The sequence below is a fragment of the Brassica rapa genome, chromosome A06 (genome assembly GCF_000309985.2).
Source record: "Brassica rapa cultivar Chiifu-401-42 chromosome A06, CAAS_Brap_v3.01, whole genome shotgun sequence".
Classification (NCBI taxonomy): domain Eukaryota; kingdom Viridiplantae; phylum Streptophyta; class Magnoliopsida; order Brassicales; family Brassicaceae; genus Brassica; species Brassica rapa.
This window is the reverse complement of record NC_024800.2, coordinates 5108757-5121269: the sequence shown is the minus strand read 5'-3', so window position 1 is coordinate 5121269 and position 12513 is coordinate 5108757. Positions and strand designations below refer to the sequence as shown.

Genomic DNA, 12513 nt, shown 5'->3' with positions numbered 1-12513 from the left:
CAAATTTGAAAATATTATTAATTTAATTCATTCTAATAGTGTATCTATTAGTAATGTAAAATTGACAAAAGCCTGAATGAGGTTGTTTTTCTAATTATTTTTGTTGATGGTGAATTATTAAATGTATGTGATTCAGTAATTTTAGTCCCCAGGACTAAAAATGTACTCTTAAAACTATAATAGTTTTTTTTTCATTACAAGTAAACTTGTTTATTGTAACCACAAACATAGAACATCACAAAATTATCTGTGATTTTCTACGATATTCATTTTTTGTTTTACCATAATAAAAATATTTATTTATATGGATTCAGATAATAATTCTACGAATCTGGAACTTGTGCAGGAAGACAGATTTGGAATGTTAACATCAATTTCGATTCAACTGTTACACGAACTCAAAATGTGTTGGCATTCCAAATAAATATGTGAGTTGCGATGCCAATATATATATGAGTTGCAACTCCTCCTTTTTTTTTGCATCTGAAATTTTTGAATAAGTTGCAACTCCTCCAAAATTTAGTTTTGACATTAATAGATTTTAGATTTATCCTGAATCATTAAAAATAAAAATAAAAATAAAAATAAAAATCATTCTGACAAAATAAAATGCGGAGACGTACCGAAAATACTAAAAATCTTCTTGAAGAATAACCTGTAAAATATATTTATATGATACTTTTAAAAAGTAATTATTACTCTCTAATAACATTATTATATTTTCACCCTTTGGAAACTCCAAAAGTAACCATAGATATACCCGTTTCCATGTTGGTTAAACCAATTGGATGAAAAGATTGATCTTAAACTAATTAATTAAATAGCTTATATAGTGATTCTCTCTAAAGTCTTAACTTGAGACTTTTAAATAAAAGTTTTGGCCATTGATTATATTGTGATTGTTGGAGCATGCATTTCTATCCCTTAGAAACAGAAAATATTTAGTTATTATGTATGCTATATTTTCATCTCTTATTTTCATTTTTTTTAAGAAAAGAAAAAGCAGAGAAGAGCTTCTCAAAAATAAAACAGAATTACTTTAGGGTTTGTTCAGTGCAATATGTTTTGATGAAATGTCATCATGAAAACAGTTCTGTAAACTAGTCAGCTTAGTTACGCTCAGCTCAGAGTCTAACCGGATCCTTGGTAAAATTGTGGATCAACGACTGACTAGAACGAAAATAGTTGATAAAAAAAACAGCGAGTTTAAGCGGTTGTAAGTGGGACGCGGGACCCACAAAGAAAAACGGAATGATGTGCTGACGTGGCGGCTGCTGGTCCGGCGTGAGCGAGCCCACTATCATTAGTCTCACGATTTGTTGGTGCAGGCCGGTTGGTCACGTGGGTCCCATCCCGTTTCCCGTTCTCTTAAACCCTCCTTAATTCCGATTTTATTTTTAGTACTTGGTCAAGTTAACAATTACATTTCGTGTAAATATACTATGATATACGTTTAGCACAGACTATGATATAACAATATTTTTAATAGTACTATGGACATGGAACTACCATTACTTGCTTCAATTAAACAACTTCCATATATGTATGTACTTTTCACATTCTTTATCCAAAAGGTGGTTCTTATGGTATACCCCAAATTGACACACGACATTGGTATACTTAAAAATTTCCAGCCCCGATGTGGAATTTTCCTTGCAAAAATTTGTACGAGTTATCAGTTTAATAGACATGTTTTTCTTGCAGGTTTTCCTTCTAGGATTCTCTAACATCGATCTATCCGTGATTCTCTATAAGTTATCCTATTAAGTAAAGGCCAGATGTCAAAATGCTACCGAAGTTTCAACGACGTAGTGAAGCAAAACCGCACATAATTTTGTTTATGTAGTTATTTGCTATTGATCAAAACATTCAACTCTTCTTGTTCTAAAGAAACTATTAATAAAATAAAAATTGGTTCCCCCGTTAACTATATCAATATGAACCTGTCTCGTGCTAAGGATTTTAGGGACGTAATACAAATTTTAAAAATAAATTTATTTAATAGTAAAAACAGTTTTCTAATATGATATATCCTCGAGTGGGAGGTGCAATTCACGACAGGCCATCTTCCGGATTTTCATATGGACGTATCCGCAGCCGTGGTGAACAGAACAATGTGACTTAGTTTCCGCAGCAGGAAAATCGAATCCGGGGATTAAGTCTGTGTCTTTAGTAGATCCGGGTTTAACCTTTTATTTCTTCAAAAAAAATATGATATATCACTTTCGCTAAATATACAAGTCTAACACTGTAAAAGAATAAGTTTATTACGTGAATATATTATATCATATAGGAAAAAATACATGGATTCATAAGGTGGTTCGATCGACTCTCGCGGAAACCTTTTTAGAAAAACAAGTCTAAACCACTATATTAAAAATAAATTTAAATTTTGAAACCCTACAAAAAAATCATATTACCGGAAATACGAGGCGAGTGACTTTTTCTATACAAGGTAGGCAAGTCTCTGTCAATATTCTGTAATCATTTAACTAATTAACTAACCAACTAACAGGATAATATTTTTAAAATACATATTAGGTAAGTTCTATAGAATATAGGTAAGTTTGTGTTTAGGTAAGTCCATCAAATATCGGATGGTTATGCGGCTGATGTTAGGGACTTCCGGCAAATTTGGTGTCTAAAATATCATATATTAATACAAGTGTAATACAGAATTAAAAACAATAAAGCAAATAGAGAAGAAACTGGAAATGTTTCGTTTCACATATATACTTTTTTTTTTTTTTGCTTTTGTGTGTTGTTGAAACGAAGCATAGAAGTGAAGCAAAAGTAAAGACCGTGATCCCAAAAGTATCATTTAGGTCCCACTTCGCCTCTTGTCCATTACCTATTTGATACTGAAATTAAATTATCATCAGCAATTCCACGCTATTACTATATATTTCTACACACCAAAAAGGTGTTTCGAGTTCACTAGTTGATTACTAGGATACAATGGTTGGAACTTGGAACTAATGCATAAAGTTCCAATAATTATTATTTGCTAGTTTAACATAAGTTATAATTTTCTCTTGTTACAAACTGTAATATATAATATACTAATACTAATAAAAGTTTTGGTTTGGATTGGTGAATGGTGAGCTCTCATTGGTCCACCTACCATATATGTTAAAATTAAAATAAGAATATAATAGTGATTTCTTTACATATCGAATCTAAGATTATACGTTACAATTAACCACAAAATGGTCAATATAATACTTTTCACATAGATCCTGCTGAAATTGCAAGTTACAATTATGAACAAATATAATAAAGCTATTATTATAATTTTGGATTCTAGAAGAAGAATCTCAATGAAAATCTACTATTACTACTTAACTATAGCATGATAAAATCTCAGTTGTTTTATTAAAGAAGAAGAAAAAGAATCAACTGTATGTATAAACGTTCAAGACAACTAATTATACTATCCTACATACGCATGGGCCAAGGTGGCAGAATTTTCTTATTAATCTACACTTTTAGTTACCTTCAATATCTATCCTGCTACTATAGTATTATCTTATACCCTACAATGATTATCATGACACATTAAGTAGAAGGCCTGATAAATTAATTTAGCTCTTTATACACTATTGCATAATTGAAGTCTAAATAAACGGTTCAAGTCCAAGGCTTTTTAGTTTTAGGGTTTTCTAGGGAATTGGCGTATGACCACGTGGTGTATATCCATTTGATGAGAATATATATTTGCTGACAACTTGTCCCACAACCCTAATCATTGCGGAAAGTCCTAAGAATTGAACCACGTGGGAAAGTTTGTTTCTTTTGTCAGTTTCTTGTCCCATGAGAAAAACTTGTTACATGTGAAAACACTTCCGTGTCCAGAAGAAAAGAAAAGTGAAACACTTCCATGTGAACGATTCTACCAATATTCATATCTTTTGGTTTGATCCTACAATTATAAATAGCTGGCCAGATGCCAGATGCCAGATGCCAAATGCCAAATCGGTCTAGTTATTCTGCATGCTATTTAGAACTGAAACAGATCATGTATGAATAATAACAATCCAATAACAAATCTTAGATCAATTCGTAGAACATCATAGTTTATCAAAACGAGAGTAAGTAATACCATTGTGATGCAGTTAATTTCTAGTTATCAGTAAGGTAAGTATTTTCAATATGTGTTACTACTAGTGATCCAAATTTCTGATATAATTACTATATATGTATATATGTGACTAAAAAGATGCAATTATTGCAAACAAAATGTAATTATCTTTTATTTGTTATTTAATTAGATTGTATGTGTAAAAGAGAAGGTTTAATATCATAAATTTTGGGTTTTTGGTTCCCTATTATATAGAGTTTATTAGGATATTTTTCAAAGTATTTATATTCTGCCACAGTAAATAATTTTGGGCACACCACTATCTATATATAAAATTAATAAGCGCACATAATTTTTAATAATTAGTAAACTAATTATCATTAATTATTATAGGTAACAATAGTCCAAATGCATGGCTTTAATCTATACCATGCACCAAACGACTAATTATTTTCGTGTGGTATGATGAATCATTAAATATGAAAAATTACTGATGATTTGCAATTCGACCAATACTAACTCAAGAAACTCAACTAATAATGACCTTTATTTTGGTTCGATTGTAATTTCACATCCCATTTCAAGATATATAAAGATACCAATGAAATGTAGACATCTAAAAAATTTTAAGTTCGGAAAGTAGTTTTGGTATTTGAGAAAAAAATAATAAGGAACCATAATGTGATTTTTATATATCCGGTTTATATATATTAATTTGAGTTGACTGTATCAGTATGTATGACTAAAAAGTCAACCATTTTGCAAAAAAAAATATGCACACCGACTCTCATGATTTCACAGTTGGGTTACTTGGGTAGCTCAAGGTGTGACTAATAATTACAAGTTACATTTTATTTTTATTTTTATTTTCATTTATATATTCTTTATTATAAGAATATGATACGTATATGGAAATGGGAGTTATGATTGCATTTTGGTTTATATGTCTTCTTCTAAACAATAATACTGAATTATTGTAGCAATCATAAGATAAAGAAATAGAAAAGACATGAACACAAATTAAAAGAGACTCAAACTAAAATGAAACAAATTTCTAGATCCATGCATGATGTGTCTATACACCGACACTGAATTCTGTTTTCATCAAGTATATTGTAAAATAAAATGGTGAAACTGAACCATCCGAGTCCAGTACCAGCTCTAGGGGAGTGCACAGAGTGCAACAGCACAGAGCCCCACATTTGTAGTCAAATTTTTTTTACTTTTTAGAGCTTTAAAATTTTTGTTATTATAATTTTAATCAATATTTCTTTACTCAATAGGGCCCTAATTTTTTTAGTTTTTACATGGATTGAACTTTCAACTTGAAATTCACTAAATTAGAAAAAAAATAGCACAGGGCCTCACTATTTTTTGAGCCGGCCCTGTCCGAGTCACATGGGAGATTATGATAGAAGAAACAGCACATTCTCTGAGCTTCGAAGAGGTTAATGTGCAATAAGCTAAGATCACCCTCACGTTGATATTTTTAGTTTTGGACAAATCTGCAACTCCATTTTTAATTTTCAGAATTCCCAAGTAGCACAAGAACCTCAAAATTGCATATGACCTCACAAAACCAAGAAAAACAAATCATTTATAGAAATTTTAGGCATTAAGCTCAAAAGCTAGTTCAGAAAACATGGAAGAGGTGGAGGCAATATAAAAGGGTCAGTATTATTAATACAAATCCAATGAACACTTGACACAAAAGTGGTACCGTAGAAGAAAGGGAAGAACAGAACAATACAACTGTTGAAAAAGAAAAAATTATGTACCAACACACTAAAAATTTGCTTTGGTTCATGGAGCCTCCAAAAATTTCTCAGCTCTAGGCAGTTTTTTTTTTGTATGAAGATCTCATTCAAACGTGATAAGCACTATAATATATGCTCTTTTAAACAGGTAGAGTGTTTAGCCCAAATATTTCTGAAGCAGAGTAACAAAACCTTCCTAATCATCTGTAGCATTACTCTGGCTTTTTCTCTGCTGATTATATACTCTAGTTGGTTTAAGGAATCAACTTTTAGATAAGTAGGGTTTTGACCAAACAGCAGTCCTTCAGGCCATTACATGCTCTTATAACAGAGGACAGGTCAGGTTTGGGAAGCATGTAATCGTAGAGATATTTTGTCTCCGTCATTCCACAGCTCCAGTCCATGAGCAAAAAGAGCCATGGCTGGTAAAGTCAACACTCTGAATGATTTTTCCTGAAGCTCGCTGATAATAACGCTTTGAATATATTTCACCACCCTGGAGCATATAACAAAATGCTCCATGACCAAAAACTTTACCTGATCAGTGTGGTCACAACTTCTAAACATTCCAAGCTCTGAAGTTCCTCTAATAAGTTTACCATTATGGTTTTGAATGTCAAAACGTTTGCCAAATTTTAGATAGCCGTTTGAAGAACGTCGTTTTTCGCCATTTTGTCGAGCTACATAGAGTGGCGAGTGACGTTTAGGTTTTGTTCATGCAGCTAATGCATAAAGACAGTCTGCATAGCAATAATTACGAACACCTAATCTTGTGGTATAGAATTTTTTTTTATTAATATCAGAAGGTTTTTGGGGCTGAATCATGTATTTCCTCCGTATTCTAAACTAAATCATGTAAATATTAGTTTCATCCCAGCAGTGATTCAAACCAAAGAAGTTTGACACAGTGAATTATATATTTATATGTATGGAATTATTTTCCTAGTCTATAAACCTAAAGACAGAGAGGTTCAAGATTCGGTCAAATGTTAACACATAGAGGCAAGAGCAGAACAAAACGTTACTAATGTAAAAAACACATGCAGAGAGTTTTGCTTAAGATACAACATACTGTAATCTAGTAAAACGAGAGATGAAGCAAAACGGAACAATATAACAAGGGCCCCTGAAGCTCACATGTTTTTGGTCTGAATGGTATTTTATTATAGAAACAGTACAATATCACAAGAAAAAGAAAAGATAGTTTTTCAAACCGCGGGAAACCATCTTTGTCTCACAAGTTATATAGCCACTCCGAGTAACAAAGCCTGAAACGAGCTAATTCTAGCAAAGAAGAAACACTCTGTATTATTATGGAAAAGCATAAATGAAGCACTCTGTTTGTTCATAATCACTATATATAAATATATAAAGGGGAGAGGAGATTTTTACCTGAAGGCAGCAGGATTTGAAACGAGCTTTAGTAGCTTGGTCCTTCCACTGAATACTTTTGATCCAGTTTTCATCATTGCATTGTATGGTAAATGTTTTTCCCAAACCGCAACTTTTAGAATCTAGTGAAAGCTTTTTCAGTTTTGGACAGTTTCTTACCTTAATGCTTTCCAGGCATGGAAAGGGCAGAGTACTCCAGTAGATTTGCTTCAGCACAGGCAAATCACTCAAGTTTAGCGTTTCCAGTTTTCGTAAAGTAGCCTCTCCTTGCAGCTGCTGTGCTGCTGCTTTCTCTCTGTTCATTATTTCTTGTAGCTTTTTCAAACCCTTCAGCTCAAGAAAAGTAAGGTTTGGAGCGAACAACAACCACGTCAACTCCTGAAGACCATCACAGCTACTTATACACACTGCTGATAGGTTATCAAAGCTTCTTCGGCTTGATGACATTTTTATATCTACCTTCAACGTTGAGCAACTTGTTACGGTGAGGTCAATGAGATCATCCGTAGCTGACAAAACCAGATTATTTTTTGCTTCAACAATAGAGAGTCGTTGGACAGAGTTTTCCAACTTATGACACCTTAAGAGCTCCTCCAAGGCTGAAGTTGAGAAGGTATCAATGGTGACAACTTCTAAATGTTCCATGCTCTTGAGCTCGTTGACTGTGTTAAGATCAGCCAAACACTTGGAAGAGCGCAATCTCAACACTCTCAGAAGTGGCACTCTTGATATCCCACCAACACTCCTAAGCCGACAAGTTCTCTATCTCTGTCGACGACAAGTCTAGAAACCGCAAGTAGTGGAGACATACGAATAAGGTAAAGGTCTCAAACATGATCCTAATAAACAGAAACTGCTCACCTGTGTTAGAATGTATATATACACACACATGCACAACGACATTACTAACCCTTCTATCTATCGTACAAGATCCAGTACAACTATAATGTGAAAATACTAGTAAGTAAACATGTGGTTCGAGCTAGAGAGGATACAGAGTTTGTAGATAGTACTGATCCGGTTTTATACTATCTTCTCCTAGTTACGTTAGGATTACGATACTTACAACAAATATGTAAAAGTATGAGCCTCTAATAGTATTGTATGTCTTGTTGAAGACAAATCGACAACTTCACAGTATATATCATACAAAACAGAATCCAAAGAACAAAATAGAAACATAACAAAACAAGACAATGCAGAGTAGTAGAGAGAAGAAAAGTAATGCCGCATACGCATATCAGTTGAGACCATTACAAGTTTTGCATCATCTTTTTATGAAACTTACTCTCTCGGTCATAGGAATCCAACTTGCATGAAGGTATGAAACAGAGTCTTGTGGCTTCATCCTCCCAGTCGACCTTTTCCTTTCATTCTTCATCTCCAAATTCTAATAGCGTTTCCAGGAAGCTTGGAAACGGAGTTTAGTGGCTTCGTCCTCCCATTCAATAGTCTCTTTCCAATAACTCTCTGTGAACTCGATAACAAATCCTTCAACCGTAGCAACACTTTTGGAATCCAATGGAAGCTTTCTCAGGTTTGGACAGTCTCGTACCCTGATTCCTTTCAAACATGGAAAATGGAGAGAACTCCAGTAGATGCTCTTCAACATTGGTACAGAATCCAAGTTGAAGTATTTTAAGCTTGCAAAAGGAACGATGCTACCTGCCTCCTTCTCTGTCACACCATTTGTAGCTTTCTCTTGGGTTATTATATACTCCATTTGCGTTGAACTACTAACCCTAAGATAAGTAAGCTTGGGAGCGAACAACAGCCACGTCAAATCCTTGAGACCGTTGCAATCAATTATTAAGACCGTAGAAAGGTTGAGGAAGGATGGACAAGTGGGACTTCTGTTATATGATGAAGTTGCTGCTCCCTCTGTCTTTATCTCCGTCATTCCACACTCTTCTATCCGGAGGTCACACAGGTTGTCCATAGTCGGTAAAGTCAATACTCTGAATGATTCATCCCGAAGGTCCGAATAATCTAACTTCTTAATACATTTCACCATCCTGTCATAGTTTGACAATTTCTCCGCAACCAAACATGAGTTTATACCTATGGTTACAACTTGTAGATATTTCAAGAGCTGCAACTCTTCCAATAAGCTCATGTCTAGCTTCATTTTGGAACGCAATAGTCCCAATCTCCTCAACCTCGAAAATTTGGATATCATCCCCGAAACATTATCAAGGCTCTTCGTGAATTCCAAATCCAGATATATTAGCATTCTAGACTCTTGTAAACCAACAGGCCGTCGCTTTATTCGTGTGCCTGACAAGTTAAGGTATCTCAAGGCAACCAATGACATTTTATCTGGCAATCCATTAAACGAGGTATTTCGCGAGAGATCCAAGACGAGTAGCCTAGGCATACGTCGAAAGAATTCGCTTGAGATAGTTATCAGCTTGTTTTCCCGGAGAAGCAAAGTTGTAAGTTCAGGGCAGCACGGACTGCCAGATAACTCTTTGATCTCATTGTACATCAAAGACATCTTTCTCACGGACACCCAACTCTCGACTTCCGGTATTTCACGTAACCCAGCACCGGCTTTCACAGTATATCGCCCTTCATGCTCCCCAAGATCAGATGCTACCCACAGAGCCATCTCCCGAACCACATCATGCATTTTCACTTCTACTTTATCGACTGGTTCTTCCAACAACAAACATGCACGGACAAGAGAACTGATGATACTATAGCCTTCGTCGAACGCGTTTTCACTACTCTGATTTTCTATGAAACCCTCACCGATCCAATATTTAATTAAGGTATCTTTTCTGATTTCAAAATCTTCTGGAAACAAAGAGCAATAGAGGAAACATGACTTAACATGCTTCTCCTTGAGGCTGTCGTAGCTACACATCAAAACTGGAAGAATGTCGTCCATTCCAGAAAATTTTGCAGCATTTGAAGTTAAAGTCTTAACTGCATGGCGCCATTCTTGTATTGTGTCTTTGGATGATATGGTCTCCCCAAGAACATTGAGTGCCAATGGCATTTTCCTGCCACTTTTCTTGCGAGTTCGGGAATGCCTCGGTGGCTTCCCAGAGTGTTCTCCCCGACTTTCTCCTTGAACAACTCCCAAGCTTTGTCGGTGTCCAGACAACTGACTTCGACTGGGTTAGTATCCCCCATGTGTACACACACTTCCCTTGAACGAGTAGTGAATACAATTTTGCATTTGTTTTCCCTTGTTGGAACTGGAACACCTATATCTTTTAACTCCACTTTGCTCCAAATGTCATCCAATAACAACACAAATCGCTTGTTCTTCATGCAAGTGCGTAGACTAGAGGCTTTCTGGACCTCCGTTTTCTGTTTCCATAACTCCCCTTCGAGACCTAGTTTCTCAGCGATCTCGTCTTGAATTTTCTCGTTCCGTTTGACCTTAGACACCACAACCCAAAGTACTATGTCAACCCCATCATTTGCACCACAAAACTTATTGTTGATTTGGTCAAGAAGAGTTGTTTTTCCCACTCCCCCCATGCCATAGAGACCCATAACCTTGGTTCCCTCATCCATGAGGCGGCTCCATGCACTCTCGAGCAATGTTTCCTGACCAACAATGTTTTGCTCTAAATTTCTTTCCCTCACAACTCTTCTCACAGGTGGCACAGCCAGAGCATTAATATCTTCCGTTAATTTGCGACCCGTGAGCTCCTTGACATCTTCCAACATCGAGAAAACCTCTTTCCCAAAACGAAACCTTGCCACTAGTTTTCTTGAACAACCATCACAAAGAGACAACCCTTGAAGTTCACTTGTACAAGCCACAAGCGTTTCACGGGCTTCCTTTTCAATGTTCCCGATAGCCTTAAGCCATACATCAACTCCACTAAGTCTTTGTAGACCTCTGTCTTCCTCCCTCTTCACGAATCTCAGCACATCATCTCGCCTTGCCTCCAGTTTCCTCATGTCTTCTACCAGAGTTTCTAGATTCTTGTCGAGTCTACAAATATGGTGGACTTCCAGACAAAAGCAGCTACATAATTTCTCAACCACAAAATCGGTTGCTGTTGAGATAGCACCACCCATCGTGCAATTGACACACAAAGAGAGAGATTCAGAATGCAAAACAAGTTAGGCGTAATTGAGATTTGGCAAGTAAAAACTCAAAATGTAAAGGTGTTAGGAGTTTATTGATGGTTTTGTGAACGAGTCCAAGTCGTCTATGTAGTTGAATCCCATACACAATCGTGACATTGTAATATAATATAGTAAGATTCCAAAAATATCAAACATTATACTAATATTCATACCCCAACTTGGAAGTTTCTTATCATTTCTTGCGTCCAAGTCGTTGCTGTATTAGAATCCGCAATAATGGAGAGAGAGTTTTCTTATAGTTTTCCAAGAATAACAATAAACAAATATGAGGCTCGTTGTAGGTGCAATTAAAATGGTTCTGTCGTTTTCCAGTTTGTTGATCAACCAAATAAATCATTAGAAATTTAATCAGACCAATAGATAAAGATTAAGATGGCTATTACCCCTATCAGCTAATAAGCGAGTAAAAAAGGTATGTAAGCAAGAAAAACATAGTTTGTAATCAACCAAAAAAAAAAGATCTTTATGAATATACATTTACTAGTTGATGTCCCGCACTTTGTGCGGATTAATATATTTAACAATTTTTAATTCTAACTTTTATTTTTATAAAATAATAATAATTCAATTAAATAAAAATTTAAATTATTATAAAGTATAAAATTTTAATATTCATATTGGTAATCAATGTATTAAATTATGATCTTTTATTTCATATTTTTATTTATAAGATGTAGATTTTAGATCAAAATCTTTTCTATAGTAATAATTAAATTACGAAATTTGTATTGAAATTAACATATATTGTATTTTGACTGAAATGAAATCATGTGGTACTGAAAGGATGATAAAAATCACAAATATAAGAGATTAACAAAATAAAGATAGTTTAGAAGTGTTCAATCTAGTAAAACCGAACTATTTAAAACCAAACCAAACCGAAATAGAGAAAATAATTTGGATTTAGTTCTACTGAATAAACCAAATGGATGTTATTTTAAGAAAGTGCAGTATATGAATATGGTTCAATATATTAAGCAATCAAACCGAATAAACCAATTAATTCAGATATATTAGTATACTTTAGGGGTGTTCAATCCGGATATCGGTTCGGTTTCGGTTCGGTTTTTTTCGGTTTTCGGTATTTCGGTTAGTAAAATATAACTACCATTCTAAATCCATATTTACTTCGGTTCGGTTCGGTTTATATACCGTCGGTATTCGGTT

The 12513-nt window shown here is 34.6% G+C and overlaps 1 long non-coding RNA gene and 1 pseudogene across 1 annotated transcript; one reads left to right on the top strand and one right to left on the bottom strand.

The window, feature by feature from the left end:
- The first annotated feature begins 4525 nt into the window (after positions 1–4525).
- LOC117125809 lies at positions 4526–7205 on the top strand. The gene is made up of 2 exons (XR_004448200.1): positions 4526–5228; positions 5476–7205. It is a non-coding gene; the product is annotated as an uncharacterized LOC117125809 (long non-coding RNA).
- Positions 7206–8304: 1099 nt separating this feature from the next.
- LOC103872018 lies at positions 8305–11789 on the bottom strand (annotated as a pseudogene).
- Positions 11790–12513: the final 724 nt, after the last annotated feature.